The sequence below is a fragment of the Bos indicus genome, chromosome 6 (genome assembly GCF_029378745.1).
Source record: "Bos indicus isolate NIAB-ARS_2022 breed Sahiwal x Tharparkar chromosome 6, NIAB-ARS_B.indTharparkar_mat_pri_1.0, whole genome shotgun sequence".
In the NCBI taxonomy this organism is placed as follows: Eukaryota; Metazoa; Chordata; class Mammalia; order Artiodactyla; family Bovidae; genus Bos; species Bos indicus.
This window is the reverse complement of record NC_091765.1, coordinates 54,687,409-54,706,510: the sequence shown is the minus strand read 5'-3', so window position 1 is coordinate 54,706,510 and position 19,102 is coordinate 54,687,409.

The following is a 19,102-nucleotide window of genomic DNA, read 5'->3' as shown; positions in this document are numbered from 1 at the left end:
TGCTTTTGATGAAGCCATGCATGGTGCCGCTTGATGTTCTCTGTCTGTATTTTAAGGGCTGTTTTGGTACCTGAAAATAATGCTTGGCGGAAGGGCAAACATGGGTTTGGTCCCCTGAATAGGTGCTTGAAAGAGCAATTTCTCTCCCTATTTGATTTTAGCAGTGTGTAAACTCTAAAATTTTTGTACAGTTTCAACATAAGAATCAAGTTTCATCAAGACTATGAAGTCACAAGTGGCATTGATTGCTAGTGATGTCTTTCAGCTGTGGGGACGATTAGTCCTGAGTGATTTACACAGATACTCAGTTTTCTTTAAATGTTCTAAATTATTCAACAAAAGCAATGCATGAATAGATGAATTTATTTAGGCCAATGCTTCATGTTTTGCTTAAATGATCTAAATTATTCAGCAAAAGCAGTGAATGAATGGATGAATTTATTTCATGAGAAACATATAGTGATTCAGTTAAGATTTCCACATAAATTTGTAATATTCACATTTGATGTAAATAAGTATGTTCTTTTTAGTAACTAAAGGCTGGAAAATGGCAGTCAAAGAAACCTAGAAATGATTCAAATACATACTCAAGTGGGATTTTGAATTTCTAGAAAAATTCCTTCCAGAATACATTACTTCCCATGTTTAAATAACATTGGCTTAAGGTCAGATTTAAACTAAAAGCACTTTCAATTTAAACCTTTCTGATTTCTGTGATCACTTTTCAATTAGACAATGAAAAACAATTTAGTGGATACTTAGCTTAATTGGTTTGCTTCTACTTTTTGACCTCCAGGGCTCCACTTACGTATTCTATGCAATATGCCTGTACAATTATCTGCCTCTTTAGAATGCACATTTCCCATGATTTCGTGCAAACTGTCTGATTCAATCAGAGTTAAGTACTTTACTTCTTTCTCCTTTTAGGAGATAGGGTTCAAGACTTGCTTCTAAATTCTGGGATTAAAAGAATGGTAACTTATTAATAGGAAAGAACTGGTCTGAATCACTAAATGATGCTGTAGTTTATAGACACAGTTACCCTACTGCATGTTAATTAGAATGTCATTAAAAATTCTAAATAGAATGATAGAAAATATGTTGTTAAATAATTAGTTAATTAAATACTGGATTCAAACTTGATGAATCAAATACTGTGTAGGGATGGAATATATTTTGTTTATGTCAGTGTTTGGATCTGAGTGTGTATACCTCTCTAGGAGTCAGATTATTTGTCTAAAGTCCAAGCCTTTTCTTTCAATAAACTTCAAGAAGTTTTTAATTTTGGTTACCAATTTATACCTAGTTGTATAGAACTAGATATGTGAAAAATACCTCAAACATGATATAGGTTTAAAAGCAAAACCAATTTCATATGAATCATAATCCAAATTGTCTAAAAACTGACATCATAAAAAACCAGATTTGGTATTACTAAAAAAAGCTTTCTAAATATCAAGTTTTCTCTGCTAGTTAGGTACAGGATGACAAATGGCACCCTATTATGTTGAAAAATATATTTTTGAAAAAAACGTATATTATAGCCTTACTATTTAAGGTCATTTATCTCATTTACATCAACTTCATTCATTCATTCAGACATTTAAGTATTTTTTTAATTAAAAGGGAAAGAATAGATTCAAACGATCTCTCTCTCCTTAAGGATATACTGAACTTTAAGGAGATAGCAAGTTCTCCCCTACAGAAGGAACAAAAATTATAGAGGATGAAAACTATTTTATAAGATCCCTGATCTACTTAAAAAGTTTTAAGCCTTAACATGGAAACTAGGTAGGATTTGTACTTTCTTGCCATTTTATAGATATGTAAACTGAACTTAGTAGCTCTGTTTATAGTTAGTGAGGATTTCTGGAAACAGAGAAGTCATTAACTTTTATGGACCTCAGTTTTTCCACCCATAAGAGGAAATACTTGGGTTAAATTCTAAATTTTATTTAATTAATCTTTTTACCATTTTATTACTTGTCCAAGATCATATAGTGACATTAGGACATACTGTGCTTATCAGTATCCTCAATTTATCCTCAGAGCACCCAATTCTTTTCTAATACCTAAGTTTCTTCCTGAAATCAATTTATCAAATCACCTGTTCTTTGTATCTCATTGACTCAGATTAATTTTCTTCAGCTTTATGATTATTTGGCATGTATGTAATATTTAATGTCTCTGTTTAAATTATTTGTATGTCAATTTTTGTGTCTATGATATGGTTTTACATTTTTAATAGTCCTTTCTTGTTATATTGTTATGTACATAGTATACTTATGATACTTTTACTTGTGTCCACTATACTTTTGTTTATTCATGGATATTTAATATTAGGCTATATTACAGTTCATATTCTCCAGTTTCTAAAATCAAACTAGATCCAGATTCAAATCTTGATTTTGCTTCTGACAAGTGGTATGATCTAGAGAGATTTTTACCTTTTCTATATTAATAGTTGCTTAATTCTTATGTTTAAAAAAATTTTCAAATAAAAGTAGAATTAATGAAGTTAATATTCATAAAGAATTTAACTTTGCTGGTTGAGGAATCTTTTTATGGTGCGGTAATTGCATTTGTTAACCTCTTGCAATTATGTTTCTAGCACTAGGTTTCCAAATATCATTTTTTTCCATAGTTATTCTTTTAATTGAAAATCTTCAATGTTTCTTCCTTAAAAAGTTTTTTGAGAAAGGTACCATTTTTAATATGCAAATGCTATCAGTATTTATAAGACATTTTAACCGTATATCAAACCACGTTCCCCTTTTTACCTCAGCTCATACTAGCATTCCTAGTCTTTAGCTGCTTTGCTATTGGCAGAATCATCAGCAATTTGGGAAAATAGGCATGGTTTGTAGCTTAAAAATAAGCTAACATTGCAAGGCTCATAAATTTCATCTTATTTTTCCTCTTAGATGCCTTTGCAACCCAGGTCAATACCTGCATCTTCATACTTAAGAGTTAATCTGTACAATGGAACTGACAGAATCATTCTTAAGTATCACACTTAAGTCAGATGGTGATAGAAAATTGATTACTAGTATTTCTGGAGATTTGGTTTAGGGTAAATGTGACTGGATGATTAAAAATGAATTTCTGACCATATAAAAGGCAGCAAGGGAGAGGGATGTAATGTTAAATTTTTCTTTTCATTTCATGATAGGAGAGAAGTGTATGAGCTTTACTGTGTTGAAACAGAAGTATTTAAATCATTAACACCAATAGAAGAAATGTACTCTTCCTTTAAATTTATATCACTGGCATTACATGCTTTGAAAACTAGAGGTGAGACAAAAATAAACCTGTTGATCTCTATGTATAGAGACAAAAAGAAGAATAAGAGAGAAAACCGCAATGATATACCAAAGTCAAAATAGATTCTACATACTTATGGCTGTGCTATGTCTGAATTATATTTAACAGTGCTTCTGATGCACAGTAATTATGGCAAGACAAAGAGATGAGTCAAGAAAGTATAATATCTTTGTACTTTCCCCTCTAGACTTTAGGGGAATTGTTATATAAATTCATATATATAGCTAGCTAGATAGATAGATGGGCTTCCCTAGTGGCTCAGTGGGTAAAGAAACTGCCTGCAATGCAGGAGATGCTGGAGATATGGGTTCAATTCTTGGGTTGGGAAGACCCCATGGAGGAGAGCATGGCAACCCATTCCAGTATTCTTGTCTGGAGAATCCCATGGACAGAGGAGCCTGACAGGCTACATTTCATAGGTTGCAAAGAGTTGGACACTACTCAGCACAGCACAGCATTTAGATAGATAGACAGATAGATATAGATATGTATGTCTCTCTCTTTGACATTCTAGAAGCAGAATCTTTAAACACCAGAAATTACCTTGGTTTTCCTTTTAAAGATGAAGTCTATTCATGGCTAGATAGTTGTGGTGATGAAAACAATATCAGGGTTTTCTCTATTCAATCTTATAACAGCCACTAAAGGTATTGACTTACCTATTCTTTTGACTCAGCTACACACTGGTATTTCTAGCCTTGGATACCACAGTGAAAATCTATTAAGAAATTCTTTTCTCATTTTCATGGCCTCAAGTTGGTGGAAACGAGACCACTCCTATTATTATCACTTGGATAAATGAGGGCCTTGGAATGATAAAGAAAAGTAGATATTCTCGCTAGCTAACAGAAAATAATGTAACTACTACTTCTTTCAGTGAATTCAGTTATCTCATTTTTTTCACTGCTATTGAGAATTTACCATGCACTTACATTGACCTAGATATTAATAAATTGAAAAATGTAAAGAAGAACTTTGGTTGCTTGTGCTAGTTACTTACATGTATAAGAATTGAGGTGAACACGTGGAAGTAAAAGGCAATTGATGTATCAGGGACAAAATTTATCAGTCGATCTAAGAAAGAAATGGAAAATTGTATTCATACCAAAATAAGGATTATAAGCCGGCTGGCTTATAATTCTCAGAAAGCTCTGAGAATTGTTCCACCAGTTAAAAGAAAAGCACAGTTATAACACTTTCTGGCACAGAGGGCTATATGTTAAATGAGCTATTATAGACAGTTTATGCAATCAAGAAGGTCATGGGTCATTGTGGTCCCTTACAAGACTAAGAAGGAGTGTTACTTTTTAGGGAGTTGTCTTGTTGTGCTAGGGGAATGTTGCTCTCTATGGTTAAGCAGGTATTTCTGCCAGTGGGGGAAGTTTGGTGGATTCACAACGAAGTGATACAATACACAGAAGAGGGCAGAGAGGAGGCCAAAATGCAGAGGAAAAAAAAAATGTTGAATTTTTTTCTTGTTTTGCCATAAAATATGAATTTTATTTCACAGTGTGGAGTAGCTAACAGAACAAAACGGCAGTTATTATAACTCCAGTATGTGACTTTTGGTAGCTTCAAATTCATCTAGTACCTTAGAAGCACGGGACTACATAGAAACAGGAAAGACTACCTTAAGAGCATCCTTGGAGGACTCAATTAAATTCTGTGAGGAACAATTAAATTCTGATAAGAATTGATCTCTGCTCTCCTGTTGCTAGTATGTCCCCCTGGGAGCCTTCCAGACTATTATCTGGCACTTATAATACAGTGTTCTATCAATCTGTGTATTTTCTCATTTCTCTTAATTGACAGCCAAATGAGTTAGGGAAGATATTGTTGTATTAATTTTTGCATTATGTTTAATCTTTACTATACACAGAATACAATCAAAATATGTATGGCAAATGAAGAATACTACTATTCCAACTCTGATATTTTCTATTTAATGTCTTAACTACATGTTTATGAAAACAATATTTTAGTAAAAATTATATCAACTCAAACATAAGTTAATGTTTATTAATTTTCTATGCAATGCAGTTACACTTTCCTACTTTGCCCTTTTTAAAAAAATTTTTTTATGGGAACAATGGATTTAATTGCACATTCATAAAAATCTAATATTATTATTGTCTCTTTGATCATTTACTAATAATACCCCTCAGCCATTCTTAGGTTTCCTTTGGGGATATAGCTCTGTGCCATTTTTCCAAGTCCCGATTTGTCAAGAATATCTTACTACTTTTTCAATGGTAACAATTGCTACTGTTGAAAAAAATCAATGCCCACTGGCATTTTAACAAAGGTCCATTTTATTGGGAACAGACAAAATTATCCATTAAAGAGGAATAATGTTATTTTCTGACACTTCCCTTTAAAGTTGTCATAATAACATGATATAAATTTTACATTAATGAAAAAATATTCCTCATCTCTTTTTCAGACTGTGGTACTGCCATGCATCCAGCTATATAAACAAGAAAATTAGATATCATGCTTTTTCTGCTTTCTTCTAATGTAAATCCTCACATCTAATCCATCACTAAATCTCTTAGAATTTATCTATGAAATATAATAATCTACTTTTGTCACATAAGCACCCATAATGTTTTGGCTGAATTGCTATGATAGGCCACTTTTTGATCTCCTTCTCTCATCTATTCCAATCATTTTACATTGAACTCCAAGTTGATTCCCCACCCCTAAAGTTCAAATTGATTATCCTACAATAAAAAAATCCTTCAAAGATTCTGAGATCTCAGTCTGTGTCAATCATATCTGAACTATCATATACCATGAAATTTGAAAACAGCCTAAATTAAATACACTGTTGATATTTCATGTAAGAACACTGTTGAGGATATACTTCACTATTTTCTGTAAGGTATTTTTATATGAATTCTATGACAAGTTAATTTCATTTTTGGCTTACATATCAGTAATGGTTTTGCATATATTTTTGCATATTATTCTTTCTAACTAAACTTTGAGTTCAGACAGGACAATTATCATTGTTAATTCAAAGATGAAACATAAATAGCACTTAATTTATATCTGTTTGCAAGCATTTCTTCTGTCAACTACAGAAATGCCCCTTCAAAAAAAAAAAGCAGTTCTTAAAGATTCTTTCTCTCTGACTACTAACATGTTCTGTTTTTTTTTTTCTTACTACTTCCCTAATATTATTTTAATATCTTCATAAACTGTAGTTATGTCAAGTTTCATCTTAGCAATAATATTTTTTTTCATGATCACTGTGGTTATAGGCTTATTACATTATTAGAACTCCAGAAAGAACCAGTTTTTTTATTTTATTGATTTTTTTTTCTATTGGTTTTCTATTTTCTCTATACTGATGTTTTTATTGATTTAATTACAAATTCATATGCAGTCTAGCATATGACATAGACATCCCTTCTATAGTTTGTTCAGTTTTTCCTCCAGTGATGATATTTGCTTGTTGTGGTCAAAATTCCTCACTATCTATGGAGAACCAAGAATATCTCTCCACCACACCTACCACGAACGCTCGCCAGTAATCCTCTACTGGCAGTAAAAGGGATATAGTAGGCTTACAAAGACCAAGAGACTCATAGGACCAGGGTATTTTTTACAAGACCCCTGCCTGCCTCTAGGTGATGGAGAACCCTTCCCAAATTGTTCACTTTTTATGATGGAATAACTCTATTTGGGCCTATAGTAGAGCACTGTTTGTGGTTAGGGGAGGAATAAGTCTAGCTGGGTGCACTGAATCAGTTAATTGCCTGGGAACTGGGAAACACTGGATCAGGATCCCTTTTCTTCTGCTGGTTGGAAAGATTTAATTCCCTAGCATTGTGTTATTTTTCTGATCACATGGTCCCCAACCAACATTCCTTCTTCTTTTTACTTTGCAGAGTACCCTTGTCTTAGTCATGATCTTAGAGGATAAGTTTTTAGTCTTCCACTGTTGAATATAATATTAGCTGTGTGTTTGTCATATATGGTGCTTATTATGTTAAGATAGATTTCTTTTATATCCAATTTTTTGTTGGTTTTTATCATACAAGAATGTCAAATTTTGTCAAAACCTTTTTGTGTCTTAAGAGGATTACATAATTTTTCTATTTCAGTCTCAATGCAGTACTACAATATATCACATTAATTAATCTGCATATTTTGAACAATCCCTACATCCCAAAGATAAATCCCATTTGATTATGCTGAGTAATGTGATGTTGAATTTGGTTTGCTAATATTTTGTTGATAATTTTTGCATATGTATTTATCATGTATATTGACCTGTAGCTTTCTTTTCTTATACTGTCCTTATCTGGCTGTGGTATTAGGTTAATGCTAGCCTCATAAGGTGGTGCTAGTGGTAAAGAACCTGCCTGCCAATACCAATACGGAGACTTAAGAGACGTGAGTTCGTTCCCTGGGTTGGGAAGATCCCCTGGAGTAGGAAGTGGCAACCCACTCCAGTATTCTTGCATGGAGAATCCCATGGACAGAGAAGCACTGTGGGTTACAGTACAGTCCAGATCACAAGGAGTTGGACACGACTCAAACAACTTAGCTTACACACATACAAGGACTTATTATTTCTACCTTACTAGTTGTCTATTTTGTAGTCTCCTTGTTCTTGTTTTCTTCTCTCACAATATTCTTTTCTAAGTTGATTATTTTCCACAGTGATGTGGTTTGATTCCCTTCTTTTTACTGTTTGTGAATCTTCTCTAGGTTTTACTCTTGTGGTTACCATAAAGCCTACATTAAGCACATATAACCATCTATTTTAAACTGGTAACAATGATATCAGTTGCATACCAAAAATCTACTGTTTTTCCCCCATTTTATGTTTTTGATCTCACAATTTACATCTTTCTATATTGTGTATTTATTAACACATGTTGTAGTTATTTTTAATACTTTTGTTCTTTATTATTTAAACTAGAGTTAAATGATTAACCTACTACCATATAGCAGTATTGGATTATTTAGAATTTGACTATACCCATACCTTTGCCATTGTGTTTTATATATTCATATGCTTTCATGTTACTTGTCAACATCCTTTTATTTCAGCCTAGGAGAAGGCAATGGCAACCCACTCCAGTACTCTTGCCTGGAAAATCCCATGGGTGGACAAGCCTGGTAGGCTGCAGTCCACGGGGTCGCTAAGAGTCGGACACAATTGAGTGACTTCACTTTCACTTTTCACTTTCATGCATTGGAGAAAGAAATGGCAAGCCACTCCAGTGTTCTTGCTTGGAGAATCCCAGGGACGGGGGAGCCTGGTGGGCTGCTGTCTCTGGGGTTGCACAGAGTCGGACACAACTAAAGCAACTTAGCAGCAGCAGCAGCAGCAAAGAACTTATTTTGAAGCTTTTAAATGATGCAAGGACTCTTATGGCAGAAAGTGAAGAAGAACTAAAGAGCCTCTTGATGAAAGTGAAAGAGGAGAGTGAAAAAGTTGACTTAAAGCTCAACATTCAGAAAACTAAGATCATGGCATCTGGTCCCATCACTTATGGCAAATAGATGGGGAAACAGTGGAAACAGTGGCTGACTTTATTTTTCTGGGCCCCCAAATCACTGCAGATGGTTATTGCAGCCATGAAATTAAAAGACGCTTACTCCTTGGAAGGAAAGTTATGACCAACCTAGACAGCATATTAAAAAGCCGAGACATTACTTTGCCAACAAAGGTCCGTCTAGTCAAGGCTGTGGTTTTTCCAGTGGTCATGTATGGATGTGAGAGTTGGACTATAAAGAAAGCTGAGGACTGAGAAATTGATGCTTTTGAACTGTGGTGTTGGAGAAGACTCTTGAGAGTCCCTTGGACTGCAAGGAAATCCAACCAGTCCATCCTAAAGGAGGTCAGTCCTGGGTGTTCATTGGAAGGACTGACGTTGAAGCTGAAACTCCAATACTTTGGCCACTTGATGTAAAGAGCTGACTCATTGGAAAAGACCCTGATGCTAGGAAAGATTGAGGGCAGGAGAAGAAGAGGACGACAGAGGATAAGATGGTTGAATGGCATCACCGACTCAATGAACATGGGTTTGGGTGGACCCTGGGAGTTGGTGATGGACAGGGAGGCCTGGCATGGTGTGGTTCATGGGGTTGCAAAGAGTCAGACACGACTGAGTGACTGAACTGAACTGAGTGGAGCTACTGGTGAACTACCTCAGTTTTTGTTTAACTGGGAAAGTCTGTATTTCCTTCATTTCTGAAGGACAGCTTTTCCAGGTAAAGTATTTCTGATAGACTTTTTTTTTTTCTTTCAGCCCTTTGAATGTATAATCCAACTCTCCCCCTTGCCTTCATGGTTTCTGCTGAGGAATCTTACAGCTTTGTGGAGCTTCACCCATATGTAAGGACATTTTTTTTTTTTTCTTGAAGCTTTTAAAATTTTTGCTCTTTGATCTTAGACATTTTTTTATAATGTATGTTGGAGAAGATTATTTTGGGTTTAAACTTTTGGGGAACCAGGAATATTATGAGCTTGGCTGCCCATATGTCACACTAAGGTGTAGAAGTTTTCAACGATTATTCTTTAAAAACCATTCCACCTGACTTCTTCTATAACTACAAAAATGAGTAAATTGTTTCCTTTAAAGATATCCCACAGTTCACATAAGCTTTTTTTATCTCTCTTTTTCATTCTTTACTTTTTCTATTTCTTTTTCCTGCTCTGACTGGAGAATTTCAAATGATCTTGCTCCAAGTTCACAGATTCTTTTTTCTGTCTGGTCAAGTCTGCTGTTGAAGATCTCTACTGAATTCTTCACTGTGATTGTATTATTCAGCAGTAGAATTTTTAAATGGCTTCCATTTTGTTATACTTTTCATTCTCTTCATGTACTATTTTCCTCATTTCACTGAATTGTTTCTCTCTGTCTTCTTATAGCTCACTGAACTTTCAGAAAATAGCTATTTTGAAATTTTCCTGGACAAGTAACAGATTTCCATGTCTTTTGAATCAGTCACCAGTCACTGGAAAATTATTTTGTTCTTTTAGTGATACAATGTTTCCTTGATTTTTTATATTCCTTGAAGTCTTGAATTGCTGTCTTTGCATTTGAAGTGGAGTCATCTCCTCCAGTCATTACTGACTGGCTTTGGGAAAGAATATTTTCTATCAACCCCCTAAAGACTCTAAGGCTTTATCAGATTTTCCCTGAAAAGAGAAGGAAACACCTACTTCACACATCTTGCTTCCTCTTGTAGCAGAATTCTTAAATTTGCATGCCTTGTCTTGATTATTGGCGGCCTCCCTTTTTGCTTTCCTGAGGGAGGTACTGGACCCAGGCCCATATAATTTGGCTGCCTTTCTGTAGGTACTCACTAGCTATCTGCAGTGGCTTACTCTTACCACCGTCAAGAGTATGCACAAGGAGCCAGGTACAGGATATGTGTGTGAGTGAGGTGATAGGAGCACCAGTGATACCCAAGGAACTATTGTGAGTATCCAAAGATGAGACATTCCCAGCAGCTCATGGCCAGGCTTCTTAATAGAGTCTGCAGTGCAGTTAGTTGAATTCATATCCCCTTACTTCCCTGCAAGACTCTTATCTGCTGCTCTCCCAGATAGTCTTACCCCCTAGTTATTTAGCACACCTCAGTATTTTGGATGGGACAAGATAAAAGTGAGTCTCTTTAGCAGCATCCAAGAAAGCTCAACATATCAGATGGCTGCTTGCATGCTCTTACTTTGCCCTGTGAGAGAAATCACAAGTCAAGAAGGTTTTTCTTGGCATTCAGCTGTCCCCTCTTAGGCAGGGAGCGATGTGAAGTCACTCATCTTACCTTATTCAATTCATCTAACCTTGGATTTTTTTTCCTCCAGAAGTATACTGCAACTTCTCTACTGGATTCCTGATTTCCAGAGAGGCTGTGTTGCATATAGGTTATTGAAAGCATCAGTGTTATTCAAGGGCTCCTGAGTTTTAGTAAGAAGGGCTGAAGGGTGTTCATGGGCTATAGATTTTAGGCTCTGTAGGCAGGACTGAAGTTTGTATGCCTATTACCTGATACATGGGTGGGCATGTTTCCTCTGGTTTATTACCTTGGTGTATGTTGCTGGCAAACCACAGCCAGACTGGGTTGTAGTCAAGGAGGTATATAGAGCTATATCTGGGTCTGTATGGAAGGTCATGGTTACAAGTCAACCACCTAGGTGTGGAGTTATTTTCTCAAAATAGCTCTCCTCAGTCCCAGACTTTACAAGGGTTTCACAACCCCAAATCACCCACAAAGGCATTTCTTTCAGTATGTAAATACCAAGTTATTGTTGTGGAGGGGAGACATGTGAAAAATGTCTTATTTCACTATCTTGTTGAAATACTAACCCCCATTTCATTGTATTTTATTGTTTGTGCCTCCCTATGGTTCTCAAATATGTGAGTCACCTGAAATCCTTATTAAAATACATATTTTAGAGATTCAGAAGAATTTACTAAATCTGAAATTCATGGAATCAAGATAAAGAATGACATTTTTAATCTGCATCAAATAATACTGATTTACGCTGCAAGTAGTTTCTATGGTAAAGAAAGACTTTACTCACATCTCCACTATAAACTCAAAGAAGGGAAATTTTATCTTATTAATCTTGTTTCTCCATTTTTCTGATACATAATGACTTATTCATAAACATTTATTTTTAATGAAAAACATAATCAACATTATGATCAACAATATGACCAACAGAATGATCAACAGTAATATATTAATCAATTCTAATTGGCAAAAGCATTTTAATGTTATTGTAGATACAATTTTACTGTGAAGCTCATTTCTTTCAGAAAGAATTACAGCCTTTTTTAAGTAGAACACATTACTAGAATATTATTAATAGTCTTTGTGCTAATGTAATGGAAAAAACATTACCCTTTTATTCATACTTACCAAAACTTGGAAGCCACTAAGATGTCCTTCAGTAGGTGAATGGATAAATAAACTGTGGTACATCCAGATAATGGAATATTATTCATTGCTAAAAAGAAATGATCTGTCAAGCTATAAAAAAATGAAGAAAATTTAAATGCATATTACTGAGTGAAAGAAGCCAGTTTGGAAAGGCTACATACTATATGAATTCAACTATATGACATATGTAAAATGCAAAACTATGACAATAAACAACAAAAGGATCAGTGATTATTAGAGGTTGGAGGTAGAGGGATGACTAGATTGAACATAATGGATTTTTAGGGCAATGAAATATCCTGTATAATACTATGATGATGAGTGCATATCATTATATGTGTGTGTGTGTGTGTGTGTGTGTGTGTGTGTGTGTGTGTGCCTGCTCAGGTGTGCCCAACTCTTCTGCAAACCCATAAACTGTAGCCTGCCAGACTCCTCTGTCCATGGAATTTTCCAGGCAAGAATATTGGAGTGGGTTGCCATTTCCTACTCCAGGGAAACTTCCCAACCCAGGGACCAAAGCCACAAATCTTGTGTCTCCTAGATTGGCTAGCAGATTCTTTACTACTGAGCCACCTGAGAACCCTGACATGTCATTATACAGTTGTCTAAACCCATAGAAATATAACACTAAGGACGAACTGTCATGTAAAGTATGGACTTTGGGTGATTAGAATGTGTCAGTGTAGGTTCATCAGTTGTAACAAGAGTGCCCCTCTAGAGGAGGATATTGATAATTGGTGAGGCTATGCTTGTGTGAAGGCAGGGAGGTGGGTAAGCTCTGTACTTTACTTCCATTTTTTCTGTGAACCTAAAAATATTCTACAAAAATAAAGTTTTAAAAAAAAAAAGAAAGAGAAGATAGCAGTGGGAATAGGAAGAAATTTTCTTTCACATAGAGACCTGATCTGGGGAGAAGAGAATTATTTCAAGTATATAATTGTGATTTTTTTCCATATAGTACATTTCTTGTACTGGAAATGTATTTACTTGATGCTGATTATATGGGTTCTTAAAATGCCTGCAAGAATCTATACTAAGAACAAGCCAGAAAGGCATACGGGCAGGACATGATAATGCAAAACATGATAATGTTTTTATCGAGGGGCAGGAGAAGGTAACATCTGCAGAGTAAATTTTATAAGAAGATTCTGAGACCAGAATAAAACTACATTTCTCATTTTAAAAAGTCACAATGACTGATAGTGCCCTGCTCTTTCAACCCCAGACCTTCTCCAAATCAGTAAACTCACGGGTTCTCATTAGTTATTAGATGCAATCAGGGTAAGTGAGGAAGTAAAACTTAGCATTAAGTTTTGTGACTGTCACTTCTTCTAACTGCTTGCTCAATATCTTACTGGCAGATGTTTGTAAAATTCAGATAGCTTACATTAAAATACTTACTTTTGTGGAAAAAGTTACATTTTCATATGGTGTATGTGTGTGCTTTTCCTTGCTGAAGCAGTTTACAGCTGCAGCTGGTAGCATTAGAGATGAGTAGATCCTTTGAAAGGCCAAGAAAGGTCCTAAGGGTATATTTCTATTCTAGGTCTTAGATTCCAGAAGCAACTAATAGACAACATCGGTAACAAACTCAAAAGTTGTACTTCCAGCCTGAGTTGAAAATAGTGTATATTTATATTTTGTATTGCAAAATCTATTAAAATGCCTGAACTCTAAGTGTGAAATCAGAATCTCACTCACATTATTGAACTTGTTCTGCCTTCCATTTTACTGTCTCTCTCTGCATCACATCTTAAGATGATATTAAATATTATTGTTTAATTTATACCAGATCTTTTGAATTAAATCAAAAAGTCTTAGACTCAGAATTGATTTTCTTTAGAATTGACTGGTTTGATCTTCTTGCTGTCCAAGGGACTCTCAAGAGTCTTCTCCAGCACCATAGTTTGAAAGCATCAAATCTTCAGTGCTCAGCCTTCTTTACAGTCCAGCTCTCACATCCATACATGACTATTGGAAAAGCCAAAGCTTTAACTAGATGGACATTTGTTGGCAAAATGATGTCTTTGCTTTTTAATATGCCATCTAGGTTTGTCATAGGTTTTCTTCCAAGGAACAAACATCTGTTAATTTCATTGCTACAGTATCTATCTGCAGTGATTTTGGAGCCCAAGGAAATAATGTCTGTCTCTGTTTCCATTTTTTTCCCTTCTGTTTCCATGGAGTGATGGGACCTGATGGCATGATCTTAGTTTTTTGAATGTTGAGTTTTAAGCCAGCTTTTTCACTCTCCTCTTTTACCTTCATCAAGTGGCTCTTTAGTTCTGCTTCACTTTCTGCCATTAAAGTGTATCATCTGCATATCTGAGGCTGTTACTTTTCCCAGCAATATTGATTTCAGCTTGTGAGACATTCAGCCTGGCATTTTGCATGATATACTCTGCATAGAGGTTAAATAAACAGGATGTAAATATACAGCATTGACATACTCCTTTCCCAATTTCTATTCAGTCAGTTGTTCCATGTAAGTTTCTAACTGGTGGTTCTCAACCCATGTACAGGTTTCTTAGGACACAGGAAATGTGTTCTGGTATTCCCATCTCTTGAAGAATTTTCCATGGTTTCTTGTGATCCACACAGTCAAAGGCTTTAGTGTAGTCCACGAAGTAGAAGTAGATGTTTTTTTCTGGAATTCTCTTTCATATTCTATGATCCAATGGATGTTAGCAATATCACTTATCTATTATAACAGCATCATGTCACCTGTAGCTTCAGTCTGTACTGTGGGACCCAAACTTTATTTCAGTTGCTCATTAAGTTATTCACTCACTCTACAGACATTTCAGTTCAGTTCAGTTCATTTCAGTCACTCAGTCGTGTCTGACTCTGCGACCCCATGAATTGCAGCACACCAGGCCTCCCTGTCCATCACCAACTCCCGGAGTTCACTGAAACTCATGTCCATCGAGTTGGTGATGACATCCAGCCATCTCATCCTCTGTCATCCACTTCTCCTCCTGTCCCAAATCCCTCCAAGCATCAGGGTCTTTTCCGATGAGTCAACTCTTTGCATGAGGTGGCCAAAATACTGGAGTTTCAGCTTTAGCATCATTCCTTCCAAAGAAATCCCAGGGCTGATCTCCTTTAGAATGGACCAGTTGGATCTCCTTGAAGTCCAAGGGACTCTCAAGAGTCTTCTCCAACACCTCAGTTCAAAAGCATCAGTTCTTCGGTGCTTAGCTTTCTTCACAGTCCAACTCACATCCATACATGACTACTGGAAAAACCATAGCCTTGACTAGATGAACCTTTGTTGGCAAAGTAATGTCTCTGCTTTTGAATATGCTATCTAGGTTGGTCATAACTTTCCTTCCAAGGAGTAAGCATCTTTTAATTTCATGGCTGCCATCACCATCTGCAGTGATTTTGGAACCCAAAAAAATAAAGTCTGACACTGTTTTCACTGTGTCCCCATCTATTTCCCATGAAGTGATGGGACCGGATGCCATGATCTTCATTTTCTGAACGTTGAGCTTTAAGCCAACTTTTTCACTCTCCGCTTTCACTTTCATCAAGATGCTTTTTAGTTCCTCTTCACTTTCTGCCATAAGGGTGGTGTCATCTGCATATCTGAGGTTATTGATATTTCTCCCAGCAATCTTGATTCCAGCTTGTGCTTCTTCCAGCCCAGCCTTTCTCATGATGTACTCTGCATGTAAGTTAAATAAGCAGGGTGACAATATACAACTTTGATGTACTCCTTTATTCAGCTCCAAATATTTCTGCATATGACATAGAAATGTTATGTACTCTCATCTACCTTATAAAGGAAAATATAAAAATAATAAGGTAAGTGTATATTAATTAATTAAATGTTTATATAACATCTTGCATAAACCGTTGTTATGATCTGAAAATGTGTCCCCCCCCAAATTCATATGTTGAATTCCTAACCGTCAGTGTCATCATGTTTTGAGACGTTGCCTATGGGATTAATTAAGGTTAGATGAAATCATGAAGGTGGAGATTCCATGATGAGAGAAGTGCTCTCCTAAAAAGAAATCCCAGAGAGTTAACTAGCTTCCAGCTCTGTCTGGGTCTAACTCCCTTTCTCTTTCCTGCTCCCTCTCTGTCTCAGTCTCCCACATACACATGCAAAGAAGATGTCATATTAGCACATAGAGAGGAGGCAGTCTGCATATCAGGAAGAGAGCTCTTCCTGGGGACTGGATAGATTCACTCCTTGTTCATGGACTTCCAACCTTCAGAACTATGAGAAATAAATTTTCATTGCTTAAGACACCAGTCTATGGAATTTTGTTATGGCACCCCGAGATGACTAATACCTATATGTTCATGATGACAACTGTTATGAAAGTTATGATGAGAAATGCAGAATGCTGACCACGTTTACCAGTGAGAACTAAGCTAATTTGAGGAATTTAAAAAAGTTTCCCTTGCACTTCCCTGAAGAAGTTGTGTGTATTCCTGGCCTATAATAAGATGAAAAATAATCCAGATAAAGAAATTATAGCTAAGTTGTTAGGTATGTGTTGTTTAATTATTAAAGTACTGTGACCATAATTGTAAAAGATCATTCTAGCCACATTTAGATGAACAAATCATAGAAGATAAAAACTAGAAGTTTGAAGCATGTAGGCCAGGTAAGAGTTGATTGTGGTTTGCTCGACAGTGGTCACAGTGATAACAGATTTTATTGGATGAATTCCAGATGCATTTGAAGTTATAGACAAAATTAATTGCTAATAGCTCGATGTGAGGTTGAAGAAAGATTTACCCAAAACTAGATATACATTTCTGGCTTGAGAAATTTTATTGTTCATGGTGGAGTTTTCTAAGGATAAGAATATTTTCAGGCTGGGAGAGGTGCGGATTTGGGGAAATAAGCATCTTGGGACCATTTTAAGTTTGAGTTGCCTCCTTGACATCTAAGAAATCAAAAGAACACTGAATATACACATATGCAATTTTGTAGTAAGAAGAGTAACTGTTGGGAATGCATCTAAGCAGAAATAAATCAATTAGTGACATGCATTCTTAGATAATAGGTATTCAAAGATATCTCTCTCAAGTTTATCTTACTAAATAATGTAAGGTGTTGACAAAACATTTACAACTGTATTATTATGAAACGACTTGGCTGAAACTGAATGCTTGGACTCATTTGGAAGAGTTGTCCATTTATTCATGAATTTATATTGGTACAGAAAAATCTATGACTAAATTTTTATCCCTTCATTTGGTTCACACATTAGGAAAAAAATCCATTCTTATCTGATTTAGAAAGAACAGTATTGAGATGACAGAGCTCACTGACTTTTGAAAGCATAGGAAGAAATTGATTGAGCAATATTTCTAGCCTCAGATCTTTTTTGTATACTATTTTTAGTTTGAGATTACTCATTTGACTCCACTACAGGAAAATGATGTTGGACAATTTAAGTGATAGCAATCAAAATTAATGATTGTGCTTTCATTAAATTCAAATGCACTAGAAGTTTTGCCATTGAAATGATGTTCTACCATCCAAACGGAACACTTTATTTTCAGTGTTTTTTCTTAATAATTTTTATATGCAATGACATAAACTAAGTCAAAATAACTCCAGTATATTAAACCAGTGATTTGCTAATTGTGGATTTAGTTTCAGTTCATTTTTATTCCTTAGGACGATATATTTAAAAAACAGAGGGGGCATTATCTTCAACTAAACATTATCACAGATACTTCTGATTAATATCGTTGATTTCATTGGATAATTTTCCCCTAAATGCAGTGAGACGTTTGGCAAATATCTGCCATTTTCCTGTTAGTGAACAAATGATAAATAGATGTGGTTGAGGGAAATGCAAAAAACATCACAGCTAGTAAATTAAAATGCACCTGAGCTTTTAGCACCTTCTTGAGGCTTACCTGATCAGAGTTTTCCAGGCAAAGACAAAGTGGGCCAGAAAGGAGAGAGCTATGGGTAGGTACTTTGAACATTAGAAATAAATACTCTTTGCAAAAGCCTAGAGGGAAGAGAAAGCATGTCATAGTAGGGACCAGTAAATAATTGTATCTTGATAAAGTGCTAAGTGATAATGTGAAGTCAAATGGGCCTTAGAAAGCATCACTACGAACAAAGTTAGTGGAGGTGATGGAATTCCAGTTGAGCTATTTCAAATCCTGATAGATGATGCTGTGAAAGTGCTGCACTCAATATGCCAGCAAATTTGGAAAACTCAGCAGTGGCCACAGGACTGGAAAAGGTCAGTTTTTATTCCAATCCCAAAGTAAGGCAATGCCAAAGAATGCTCAAACCACCACACAATTGCACTCATCTCACACGTTAGTAAAGTAATGCTCAAAATTCTCCAAGCCAGGCTTCAGCAATATGTGAACAGTGAACTTCCTGATGTTCAAGCTGGTTTTACAAAAGGCAGAGGAACCAGAGATCAAATTGCCAACATCCGCTGGATCATGGAAAAAGCAAGAGAGTTCCAGAAAAACATCTATTTCTGCTTTATTGACTATGCCAAAGCCTTTGACTGTGTGGATCACAATAAACTGTGGAAAATTCTGAGAGAGATGGGAATACCAGACCACCTGACCTGCCTCTTGAGAAATTTGTATGCAGGTCAGGAAGCAACAGTTAGAACTGGACATGGAACAACAGACTGGTTCCAAATAGAAAAAGGAGTACATCAAGGCTGTATATTGTCACCCTGCTTATTTAACTTCTGTGCAGAGTACATCATGAGAAACGCTGGGCTGGAAGAAGCACAAGCTGGAATCAAGATTGCCGGGAGAAATGTCAATAACCTCAGATATGCAGATGACACCACCCTTATGGCAGAAAGTAAAAAGGAACTCAAAAGCCTCTTGATGAAAGTGA